Source organism: Molossus molossus, unplaced genomic scaffold, assembly GCF_014108415.1.
Source record: "Molossus molossus isolate mMolMol1 unplaced genomic scaffold, mMolMol1.p scaffold_m16_p_1, whole genome shotgun sequence".
Taxonomy (NCBI): Eukaryota; Metazoa; Chordata; class Mammalia; order Chiroptera; family Molossidae; genus Molossus; species Molossus molossus.
The window spans coordinates 183,551,306-183,564,964 of record NW_023425344.1 but is presented as its reverse complement, the minus strand read 5'-3'; positions in this window follow the sequence as shown (position 1 = coordinate 183,564,964).

Below are 13,659 nucleotides of genomic sequence, written 5' to 3'. Positions count from 1 at the left end.
AAACAATTAGAGGTCTATGAAGTGAAAATGAAAGTTCTCCTATGTGTCTCCTCCCATCTCACTCTTCTCCCCTCAGAAACCAATGTTAGTTTGGTGCCTCTTATCTCTTAGATATATATTGTACGTACTTAATTTAGAGGGTGAGGAATTTTGTTTTAATTTTTTTTTTCTTTATTGATTTTAGAGAGAGAGGAAAGGAGAGGGAAAGACAGAAACATTGACTGGCCACCTCCTGCATGCCCCCCACTGGGGATCTGGCCCACAACCTGGGCATGTGCCCTGACCTGGAATCAAACTAGCGACCTCTTGGTACACAGGTGGACACTCAGTCACTGAGCCACACCGGCTGGGCAAGGAACTTTTTTTTTAAATCCTCACCCACAGATACTTTTTCCATTTATCTTCAGATACAGTAGGAATGAGAGAGAGAAAAACATCGGCATGAGAGAGACCAGGGCCAGGGATCGAACCTGCAACCCAGGTATGTGCCCTTGAGGGGAATTGAACTTACAATGCTTTGGGCCACAAGCTGACCCTCTAACCACTGAGCAAAACTGGCCAGGGCTGGAAGGTGAGGAATTTTAAAATTACATTTACAAAGACTAATATTGTAGTTCGTTAGATCACAGCACCCACTAAAAGCATAAAAGGAATTAGAAGTAGCATAGGTCAGCTTGGATGGAGAGAAGAGTTAGGTAAATGCTAAGTAGAAACCCCCTACAGGATGGGAGCAACATGACAACCCCAGAAGGAAAGGATTGGGCACTGTCCCTGGGGAATGCCACATCCAGGGACTAAGTTACTGGCACAGCCTCCTTTCATGGGTGTTTTCTCTTCATAGGTCCTTGGGTCTGCATCTCAGTTTCTAATTAAAATTGCAGAATTCTAACTTGGATCTTCTATCTCACCTCGGATTTCATGCAGCACATGGAATCGTGCATATTTGGGCCTTGGTTGCCAGGAGCCTTGTACTGTATAAATATTTGCCTTTGCAAAGTCAAGTTTACCTATTAGTTAACCAGACTGGCCACACAGAGCATTTTGGATACACTTATGTTTGAGGGAGGGCTATCATTAGCTCAGCAGCTGAGGGGATAGGAGTTTTCCTAAAGCCTGGATTGGCCAGAAGCCTTGGTTCTCCCCCTTCTATTACTGCCCCCACTGAGCTGGGTCGGCCCCTGATGGCACTGCCACTGCTGGACTCTTTCATAAGACGCTGTGAACCAAATGAGTCAAACCACTCTTGCTTCAACAGCTGCTGCCAATGTTAAACAGGAAATAAGAGTAACAAAAGGAGTCCTCTGGTTCCCAGGGCAAAGGTGCCTCGAAGCTGTGGCTTCTTACTTCTTAGCCTGTCCCTAACCTATCAAGTTTCAGTGCTCACCACAATCATTCAGTCATTCAACAAACCTTTACTGAGCACCTTGCTAGGCACTGAACACTGAGCTGGTACTGGGAAAAATTCTTTCTTCAAAGAGCTCATAGACTCTGGTTTATAGACCTATAAATAGATTATGATACCAGGAAATCAACTATCTCCACCTGGAGGAGTTAAAGAGCCTGCAGAGGACTTTGGTGCCAAGGGAAAAGTGTGGACTTTAGCCTTTAGACCAGCAGTTCTCAACCTGTGGGTCTCGACCCCTTTGGGGTTGAACAACCCTTTCACAGGGGTCGCCTAAGACATAACAGTTGCAAAATTACAGTTATGAAGTAGCAATGAAAATAATTTTATGGTTGGGGGTCACCACAACATGAGGAACTGTATTAAAGTGTCACGGCATTAGGAAGGTTGAGAACCACTGCTTTAGACCACGATGCAGGTACCAATGGAGATAGGGTTTTTTGTTGGTGGTGGTCTTTTGGGCATTTTTTGTTTGATATTTTTAAAAGCTTTTCCACATAGCTTAATTTTTTCTAATTATAAAATTTATATTAATTATGAAAAGCTCAGATAATATAGGTAAGAATAAATACAAAAATTTAAATCACCTGTCATCCTCTCACCCAAAGATAACCATTGCTAATAAATTAATGTTTGTTTCCAGACTTTGTCTATTCATATACTTATATAAATTTGGATATATGTGTCTACAAAGATGTAATCATTCTGCATATATATTTTTATTTTTTATTCTTTTGGACCAGCATTTGTTTATTTTGGCCAAATGCATGTCTTGTTGCTTGCTCTATTCTCTTCAGCAGCAGCACCTGCTATGCTGCCAAATAAACACTGAGAGGAAGGAGGCTGGAAACAAATGCCATAGTCTCCTGCCCTTCATGAGTCTCTGGTATTACTAAGACAGAGAAAAGTGCAATGAGCCTCTTAAATGTATTACTTTGAATGTTGGCAAACATAGAGGTAGTTGTTTAAGGCAGTAAGCCTGATGGAACACACTGGCTTGGGGCACGCTTGTAAACAAACCAGCAGCCTCGGATTTCAGCTCAAACAAGGACCCCCCTCCCCCAGGCCCCAGTAGCCCTTTTAACTACATGCCTAGTCCCTTGCCTTCATCATTTCTTTTTTGTTTCACCGGAAGAAGCGCTAAAGGAAGGGCGGTCTGGACCAATTCAGCAGCAACATTGGGTCGCAGTGAGAGAGGCAGTTCTTAAAGGTCTTGAACCAGTGACTCACAGTCCTAGTAAATTGTTGAATCCTGCTTTGGACATGAAGCTTCCCCATCCCGCTCGTTCACTCAGCAAACCGGAACTGTGAAGTCTCCTGCAAAGCTGAGAACACTGAAATCCCCTCTGTGGTTCTTCTTCACTTTCATTGTCAACCTGTTTTTCCGGATCTTGGTATCAATCCCAGTTAGAGATTATCCGTCTCTTAGAATAATTTCCCAGTTCATCATTCTGTTCTCCATAGGTCTCTGCATCACTCTCATCTTCAACCCGCCTTAAGAGCTCCTCGGTCTGCCTGCATCCTGCAGCTGCTGGCGGTGCTGAGCGAGAGGGAGCCAGGCCATGGAGATGCCCTCGCCCCACCAGAAACAGGTGGGCATGGAGGAGCCCAGAGTGACCCGCCGGGTGGCAGCGAGTAGGGCGTGCGGGCCAAGGGTGGATAGAGGCCGGCCCCTGGGAGGGTCCCCTGCATATATTTTTTTGCAAACAGCATTTTTATTTAACTATATATCATGGGCAATATATCTATTTCAATGATAATAGCTATATAATTTTTTCATGCTTTCATAGTAGTTCATTATATAAATATACCATATATATATATATATTTTTGGTATGTTCCTCTAGCAGGAACCAAACCCAGGACTCTCTGGTCCACAGGCCCATGCTCCAACCGCTGAGCCAAACCAACCAGGGCTGAATATACTGAAATCTGTATTGGGGACATTTCCAGCTTTCCCCTAATGTAACTTATCCTGCACACCGTGAAACTACCCTCCAGAAACGTAGAGCCAGGGTACAGTCCATCATAGAATAAGAGAGGTTGCTTATCTCCCAATGCCCTGACCCAAGAGGGTATTATCATTGAAAACATCATATCTCCTTGTTTTACTACGTATCTTACCCCACCCCCCTTATTGATATTAGGAAGAGGAAGGAAGAGAGAGATAAAAACATTCAATTGGCCTCCTCCTGCACGCCTCCCTGTCCCTTCCCCCACATACACACACACACACACACTGGGGATCAGGCCCACAACCTGGGCATGTGCCCTGACCTGGAATCAAACTGGTAACCTCTTGGTGCATGGGTCCATGCTCAACCACTGAGCCAAACTGGCCAGGCTTACTAAGAAGGCAGTCAAGTCCTGCTGGTGTGGCTCAGTGGTTGAGCATGGACCCATGCACCAAGAGGTTGCCAGTTTGATTCCAGGTCAGGGCACATGCCCAGGTTGTGGGCCTGATCTCCAGTGGGGGACATGCAGGAGGCAGCCAATCAATGCTTTCTCTCATCAATGTTTCTATTTCTCTCTCCCTCTCACTTCCCCTCTTTCTAAAATCAATAAATGAAAAAAAAGAAGGCAGTCAGATTGGACAGTTTTTCACAGGTTTCTCATTCTGTGAATTTCCTGTTTGTAGTTCTGTCAGCCCAAGTTCCTAATCACCAGAAACAGACATTGCCTGATGTAACAGGGAAGATGTTTATCTAAACAATATTTGTTAGGCAATTTATTATCAACTGCTAAGTGAAGGATGAACAAAAGTGCGTTTTATCATCCTCTCAACTTTTCTTGTAGGGTTGAAATTTTCAAAAATAAAGTGTAAGGAGGAAGAGAGTCCTGAAAGGGCAGGTGTCCAGGAGGGTTCAGAAAATGACTGTGCTGCTGCAACTTGGAGATTCTTAGCCAACTTGAATGAGTGCGCCTCTTCCAGCCCAAGGATGAGTGACAAGAGCCAGCTGGCTCCTGGACCAGCCTCAGCCCTCCTGGACAGAGACTTCATCAGGTCATAACCTGATGGCCTTGCTGGAGATCAACTACCTGGGTTTAGGTAGAGCAGAATAGGGTATTGATTTTCGTCTTGCCTCTTTAGGAAGCAAACCCTCAGCTTGAACAGAGAAAATCAGGAGGAGTACACATGGTAGGAAACTGAAGTTGATGATTGTATATTCGGCACAATTTCTGAAAGGTGGCTTTCTTTGAACTAATCCTGGATAACATGGAGAAACAGGAGCAAGAATAGGAGGGAATATATTATAGACACAGATGTGTTGGATATATTTTTTTGCAAACAGCATTTTTATTTAACTATATATCATGGGCAGTATATCTATTTCAATGATAATAGCTATATAATTTTTTCATGCTTTCATAGTAGTTCATTATATGAATATACCATACTTTTTTTTTTTTTTTTGGTATGTTCCTCTAGCAGGAACCGGAGCCAGAGACATCCTGGAACCATCATCAGCATCAAATCAGAGTTAAGCAAATGTAATTATATCCAAATTCTGTTTAGAGCATTTGAAGCTCATGATTGAAATACACAATGAAGCTACTTTTTTTTTTTTATCCTCACCCAAGGACATTTTTCCATTTTTTGTTCAGATAGAGTAGGAGGGAAAGAGAGGAAGAAAGAGAGAGAGAGAAACATCGACGTGAAAGGGACACATCGAGTGGCTGCCACCCACACAACCAACCAGGGCCAGGGTCTCTCTGGACCACAGGCCGATGCTCTAACCACTGAACCAAACCGGCCAGGGCCAAAGCTACTTTGCTAAAGTTGATTTCTGGGGCACAACTTAATGGTCATAGTGGCGATGTCAGCCATTACGTTTTAGGTTAAATTATCTGTTTAACGATAAGTAGAAGATTAAAACACCAAACTATTCAGCATTAAAAATAAAGAGAGACTGAACATGCAATAAACTGTCATAGTCAAGATCATTAATAGTTTCTTCCAACTTGATTTTAGATGGTCTTTCATGTGAAATAAATATAATTTAAATGTGAAAGTAGTCTTTACTTTTATCTGTTTATGTAATCTTATTTATTCAATTGTACTTTTAGTGTGGAACAGATATATTTTGCATAGTTTAGGTATAATTCAATGAAGCCCTGTTAATAACTGCATTTTCCTAAGTTTGAAAAAATTTTCCAAATGTCATAGGTGATTTAAATAAATGAACACCGAGCATAAATGCAAAATTACCAAACAATCTGTTTTTTTTTGTTTTTTTTTTATCCTCACCCGAGGACATTTTTTTTTGTTCAGGTAGAGTGGGAGGGAGAGAGAGGAAGAGAGAGAGAGAGAGAAACATCGATGTGAAAGGGACACATCGAGTGGCTGCCACCCGCACAACCAACCAGGGCCGGGGACAAACTGCAACCAAGGTACATGCCCTTAGCGGGAACCGAACCCGGGTCTCTCAGGACCGCAGGCTGATGCTCTAACCGCTGAGCCAAACCGGCCAGGGCAACAACAATCTGTTTTTTAAAAGTTTCTCTTAACCAGGAGTTTCTTTATAAATGTGTCAAATACAGCCCTGGCCGGTTTGGCTCAGCATTTAGAGCGTCGACCTTCAGTCCAGAGAGACCCAGGTTTGGTTACTGCTAAAGACAGGTACTTTGGTTGCAGTTTGTCCCCGGCCCTAGTTGGGTCATGTGGGTGGCAACCACTCGATGTGTCCCTTTCACGTCGATGTTTCTCTCTCTTTCTCTCCCTCCCACTCTATCTGAACAAAAAATGGAAAAATGTCCTCGGGATAGGAGTAAAAAAATAATAATAATAAATAAATAAATGTGTCAAATACTGATTAATCACAGAAAGTTGAATGTAGATTTGGAAGACAAAGTCTCAAATTTCACTATCTACATATGCACCTCTCCTATAATGTAAATAAATGTATAGTTTTGAAAATCAGTAACATTTTTGAGATTTTTATAACCAAATGTTATATTTCAATGTAAAATATCAGTAAAAGAAAATAGTAGTCTTATATACTTAACCTATAGTTTCCAAAGGTAATGGCTATGGGCTGAATATTTGTGTCCCCCCAAAATTTCTATTTTGAAATCCTATCCCCCCAGGTGATAGTATTAGGAGGAAGATCCTTTGGGAGGTGATTAGGTCATGAAGGTGGAGCCCTTATAAAGGAAACCCTGAGAGCTACTTTACCCCTCCCTTCTACCATGTGAGGACACAGTGAGAAGGCACCCATCTATGAACCAGAAAGTGTGCTCTCAACAGACACTGAATCTGGTGACACCTTGGTCTTGAACTTCCAGCCTCCAGAACTGTGAGAAATAAATTTCTGTTGTTTATAAACTACCCAGTCTTTGGTATTTTGTTATAACACCTTGAATGAACTAGACACTCACATTTGAATAGTTCATTATAAAACCAAGTCAGGCCCTGGCTGGTTTGATCAGTGGTTAGAGCGTCGGCCTGCGGTCCAGAGAGACTGGGGTTTGGTTCCCGCTAAGGGCATGTGCCACAGTTGCAGTTTGTCCCCAGCACTGGTTGGGTTGTGTGGGTGGCAGCCACTCGATGTGTCCCTTTCACGTCAATGTTTCTCTCTCTCTCTTCCTCTCACTCTCCCTCCTACTCCATCTGAGAAAAAAAAAACAAGTCAGCCCTGGTGGGTTGAGTGGTTGGAGCATCGGCCCGTGGACCAGAGAGTCCTGGGTTCTCAGTTGCGGTTTATCCCCGGCCCTGGTTGGAGTCATGTGGGTGGCAACCAGTCGATGTGTTTCTCTCACGTCTGTTTCTCTCTCTCTTTTCCTTCCTCTCTCCCTCCCGCTCTATCTGAAGATAAATGAAAAAAAAAAAAAAAAGTCCTTGGGTAAGGATAAAAAAATAAAAATTAAAAAACCAAGTCAGCCCTGGCTGGTTTGGCTCAGCGGTTGGAACGTTGGCCTGGTTTGGTTCCCGCTAGGGGCATGTTCAAAAACAAAAAAAAGCAAGTCATACATTTCTTATTTAAATTAGGTCATATTTTCTGCCTGGCCAGTGTGGCTCAGTGGTGGAGTGTCAACCCATGTACCAAACAGTCACTGGTTCGATTCCCAGTCAGGGCACATGCCCAGGTTGTGGGCCTGATCCCCGATGGGGGGCATGTTGGAGGTGGCCAATCAATTTTTTTCTCATCGATGTTTCTATCTCTCTCTCTTGCTCCTTTCCTCTCTCTCTAAAAATCAATAAAGAAAAAATAAAAATAAATAAATTAGGACAAATTTTCTTTTTTTAACATTTTTATTGATTTGAGAAAGAGAGAGGGGGAGAGAAAAAGAAAAAGAGAGAGAAAGACATCAACCCATTGCTCCACCCACCCATGCATTCATTGTGCCCAGACCTGGGGTCCAACCCACAATCTGGGCATATTGGGATGATGCTCCAACCAACTGAGCTATCCAGCAAGGGTGACAAATTTTCTTTTTGAACAAGTAAAAATTCCCTGGCCAGTTTGACTCAGTGGTTAGAGCATTGGCCCCCCCGCCCCAACTGAAGGGTCGCAGATTCAATTCTGGTCAAGGGCACATACCTGGGTTGCTTGTCCGATCCCAGCCTTGGTTGGGGTCACTGTGTGGGATGAAATCAATGTTTCTCTCTGTCTCTCTCCTTCCCTCCCTTCCACTTTCTCTAAAAAATAGAAATAAAAATGATGGTCAAAGATTTTGCCTTCATAAGGACACAGATGTTCTGTGTTAACAGACATTCAGCATTTAACAGATGTATAGGATTTTTAAAGTGAATATGAGAGAATAGCAGTCTTATTTTTATATTAACCATTACCAGTGTTATGTTAATTTTTACATGGTTGCTGATTGGATAATATTGATTACCAGCAGTTGTGAAGGAAATATTGCCAAAAGGACTTTGGATTAACATAAATATCTCCTTTTCTGTGCCCTCAAAATTTTCAGAAACAATAAAAAGAATCTTTACCTAAAAGTTCTTTTAAGTAATTATTAAAGGTAAATCTAAGATTATCAGATCATAATAAAGTTCTTTTGACCTTGTTTATGGTTTTATTTATTTATTTATTTTGGCCATTCAGACGCCTTACACTTTTTTTATCCTCACCAGAGGACATTTTTACATTTATCTTTCAGATAGAGCAGGAGGGAGAGAGGGCGGAAGCAAGAGAGAGAAACATCGACCTGAGAGAGACACATCAAGTGGCTGCCATTCACACGACCCCAACCGGGGCCGGGGACAAACTGCAACCGAGGCATGTGCCCTTAGTGGGAACTGAACCTGGAACTCTCCCGTTCGCAGGTCAATGCTCTAACCGCTGAGCCAAACTGGCCAGGGCGCCTTATACTTTTATGTAGGTAAATTTATCAGTTACCCTTCATGGCTCATGAATTTGAGGTTATGGTTAGAAGGGCCTCTTCTACTTACTCCACATTTTTCTAAAAACTCTTATTTTCTTTGAGTATTTTTTTAGGTTTAATTTTTTTTTTTCTTTTTTTTTTTTATCCTCACCCGAGGACATTTTTCCATTTTTTGTACAGATAGAGTGGGAGGGAGAGAGAGGAAGAGAGAGAGAGAAACATCGACATGAAAGGGACACATCGAGTGGTTGCCACCCGCATGACCAACCAGGGCCGGGGACAGACTGCAACCGAAGTACGCGCCCTTAGTGGGAACCGAACCCGGGTCTCTCCCGACCGCAGGCCGACACTCTAACCGCTGAGCCAAACCGGCCAGGGCTTTTTAGGTTTAATTTTTTTTTAAATATTTAAATCTTTGCTCCGTAAGAATTTACTTTGGCATAAATATGTCTTCAGTTTAGAAGTTTTACTTTTTTAGTCAAATCTATGTCTTTTCTTTTATGACTTCTGACTTAGGTACATGAGGTTTGTTTTCTTAGAATGACATTTATTGGGGATACTGTGGAGGGTGTGCTGGAATAGGACACAACAAGGTAGCAGATAAGAAACCCCATATGAAGAAGTCTCTGAGGGGAAAGATCATTATTTTTCACTTCAGTTCAGCTCAATTAATATTCACTGAGAATATACTCTGTTGCAGATACTGCGTTAACTGCTGGAGGCACAAATATGAAGAAGACAATGTTTCTGTTCTCAGGTGGGGGTGACAAATACAGAAGCAGAAGTCAGCTCAATGTGGTAAGTATTATGAGAAAAAAGTGTAAGGACCAATGAGTGCACATTAGTAGGGTACCTCATGGAGCTTGGAATGGAGGAAGATGAAAAGGATTTCTGGAGAAGGTAAGCCTGAGCTGAGTTTAGCCCCCACCCCACCCCACCCCCATTTGAATATTTAGACTATTAGAATAAGGCAATTTTATTTTTAGAGTAAAGCAATTTAATAAAGAATCTGAAACCACCTTCCAATTAAAATAACACTTCCTTTGCTAACTCATTTTGCTTATGTAATACAATGAATAGCATATTATCTGCTAAGATACATATGTTTAATGTAATTCAAAAGAAAGACATAAAGAACTAGGACAACTTTAATCAACAATTGAATAAAACTCTCAGACCAAGGGTAAGAGGTCTCCAGGGCAGAGAGGGCTTCATAGGAATACCACTTTCCCCATACAGCTCAAAGCAGTTCACTATGTCTGAAACCCAAACTAGAAGGTAGGAAACTTGAAGACAGGAGGCTGGAGAGACAGTGAGGGTTAGATTTTAAAGGTCCTTTTTTTAAAAAAAAACAAAAACAAAACAAAACACTTTTAATTTATTTTAGAGAGAGAGGAAGTGAGAGGGAGAGAGAGATAGAAACAATGATGAGAGAGAACATTAATTGGCCACCTCCTGCATGCCCCCCCCCCCCCAGGGATTTGGCCCACAACCTGGGCATGTGCCCTGACTGGGAATCAAACCGGTTAGATTTTATTTTTTACTTTTTTTATTTTTTTATCCTCACCCAAGGATATATTTTTTTCCCCCCATTTGTTGTACAGATAGAGTGGGAGGGAGAGAGAGGAAGGGAGAGAGAGTGAGAAACATCGACGTGAAGGGACACATCGAGTGGCTGCCACCCGCACGACCAACCAGGGCCGGGGACAAACTGCAACCAAAGTACGTGCCCTTAGCGGGAACCGAACCCGGGTCTCTCCGGACCACAGGCCGACACTCTAACCGCTGAGCCAAACTGGCCAGGGCCAAACCGGTTAGATTTTAAAGATCCATAGAACAGAAGATGAAAATCACTGAGGTGCTGTCAGTTGGGAAAGGTCAGATCTGACAAAAGGACTTGAAAGTCATCAGATTGTAGGTGGTAAGAAAGCATAAGTGGAAGAGATTGCCTAGGAATAACAAGTTACAGAAGATTTAACCTTTTGGAGGATTCTTGATCCCTGTGAGAATGTGATGAAAGTGTTGTCGCTCCAGAAAAACACACAAGTTAAAAATTAAACAAATAGCCCTGGCCGGTTTGGCTCAGCAGTTAGAGCGTCGGCCTGCGGTCCGGAGAGACCCGGGTTCGGTTCCCGCTAAGGGCACGTACTTCGGTTGCAGTTTGTCCCCAGCCCTGGTTGGTCGTGCGGGTGGCAGCCACTCGATGTCTCCCTTCACGTCGATGTTTCTCTCTCTCTCTCCCTCTCTCTCTCCCTCCCACTCTATCTGTACAAAAAAAAAAAATGGAAAATATCCTCGGGTGAGGATAAAAAAAAAAAATTAAACAAATATATACACTGATTGCAGGGGACCCTCGGATTCAGAACATTTGATGTAGAGGAGCAAAAGAAGAAGCAGGAGGGATAGGATAGTTGAAGGATGACAAGAGGATGAGGAGAGCAGGAAAGGGGCAAAAGGAAGATGACCCAAGAGGTACAGGAAGAACTTGGAGACTGAACTGTCAGGAAGCTGTGGGAGAATAGACATACAGAGGGCATCATCAACAGTGTCAAAGTCCTTCAACTAAGGTAAGGACTGAAATATGTCTTTTGCACTTATGGTTACAAAATTACTGGTAATTGAGAATAGTTTCTAAGGAATGATGGGTAATGGTAGTATCAGATTTTTTTTTTTTAAATCCAAGAAGTGTTCAATGGTGGCATTTGGGTAGAAGTGAGAGTAGGATTTTGTTGTGATGGTGTGTGTTTGCAGAGTATTAATATAAGGTTGAAAAATTATCAGTTTACCATAGAAAGGATTGAGGGGCTTGTGAGATGATGTCAATCTGTCCCTGGTGCTCCCATTAAGACAGAGTCAGCCCTGGCCAGTTTGGCTCAGCAGTTAGAGCGTCAGCCTGCGGTCCAGAGAGACCCAGGTTTGGTTCCCACTAAGGGCACATTACCTCGGTTTTGGTATGTCCCCGGTTCTGGTTGGGTTGTGTGGGAGGCGGCCACTCGATGTGTCCCTTTCACGTCGGTGTTTCTCTCTCTCCCTTCCACTCTATCTGAACAAAAAAATGGAAAAATGTCCTCAGGTGAGGATAAAAAAAAAAGACAGAGTCAAAAGCCAGAGAGCAGCAGTTGAAGAAACGATGTGAGTTGAGAAAACGGAGAAGCTCAGTTTGTAGGGTAGGAGGGAGATAAGGAGCAGTTAAAATAAGAAACAAAAACAAGAATAGGATTTTGTTTGTAAAAATTAATACATCCTGATATTTCCATGCTATGTTCTAAGAAAAAGAAAGAAGGAAAAATCGAGAAGCTGAAGACAGATGAGAGAAGCATGACTGAAGTGGCCAGAGGGCATAGAATGTAGAAAAAGAGGTTGGACCAGAAGAGGTAGACCTGGAAGAATGAGGTGAGGAGGCCTGTGCCTGCATGCAAATAACTTTCCTCCTACTATGGATTGAAGTAGATCAGCCCACACGGCCTCTATTTACTCTGTAATATAAGACGTGAAGTGACTGCTGAGAATAAAGAAATGGGAGTCATGTCCTGGCCTGTTTGGCTCAGCGGTTAGAGCATCGGCCTGCGGTCCAGAGAGACCCGGGTTCAGTTCCTGCTAAGGGCACGTACCTCGGTTGCGGTTTGTCTCCAATCCTGGTTGGGTCGTGCTGGTGGCAACCACTCGATGTATCCCTTTCACATCGATGTTTCTCTCTCTCTTCCTCTCTCCCTCCCACTCTATCTGATCAAAAAATGAAAAAATGTCCTCGTGTGAGGATAAAAAAAAAAGAAAAAAAAAAAAAGAAATGGGAGTCATGCAGGAGACTTAAGGACAATGATTATGTTTTAGAGCCGCTGATGACTGAGGGACAGGAAAGGAAGCTGAATAAGGAGAAAGAAAAGAATGGTATGGAGATGGTGTCAGTCAGGGTCCTGGTAGGAAGCAAATAGCACATTCGAGTGGGGTAACCAAGGAGAGTTTTGTGATGGGCATATTTACAGTGTGAGCAGGGTTAAGGGAAATTCATAAAGGATAGTGAAGTACCCCTGGGGCTAGCAAGAGTGGGGACCCTTTGCACGCCTAGGCCTCAAGAGGCAAGAAGAGAGCAGATACAGATCTCAGAGAGAATAGATATAATTTAGGAGAGGGCTGCCACACTGGAGCCCATATAACATAGATGTTGAAATTATCTGCCTACTAGGCAGCCTTCTCTGTCTCCGGGTTTTGATAATGGCTCCATTCTCTGGCCTTTGCCCTAAAGTGGTAATCACCAACTATTACCACTCCCAAGGTACTGTACTATTTCCTATAATAGCACCCTATTCTTTCTACACCTTTATAAATATCCCTTTGATAAATTCTACTCAAATTATCCAATTTGAGTGAATTATCTACTTCCTGCAGAATATCTGACTTATGTATGATTTTTTAAAAATAGACAAACTGGAAAGAAGAAAAAAAGGGTATAATACATAAATAACGTAAGGAATAAAAAGAACAAAGTACAGAATTAAGCATGGATTTAGAAAATACTCTTACACTATGAACAACTTTATGCCAATAAATTTGAACTTAGAAGAAATGGACACATTCCTTACCCTGGCTGGTTTGGGTAAGTGGTTAGAGTGTCGGCCCATGGACCAATGTGTCACAGGTTCAATTCCAGTCAAGGGCACGTACCTCAGTTGCAGTTCATCCCCAGCCCTGGTTGGGGTCATGCTGGAGGCAACCAGTCGATGTGTCTCTCTCACATCGACATTTCTCTCTCTCTCCCTCTCTCTCCCTTCCACTCTATCTGAACAAAAATGGAAAAATATCCTCAGGTGAGGATTAAAAAAAGAAAGAAATGGATACATTCCTAGAAGATTATATAATTTAACAACACCAACCCAAGATGAAACTGGAAACTGGACTCTACCTACAACCATTAAACTGAA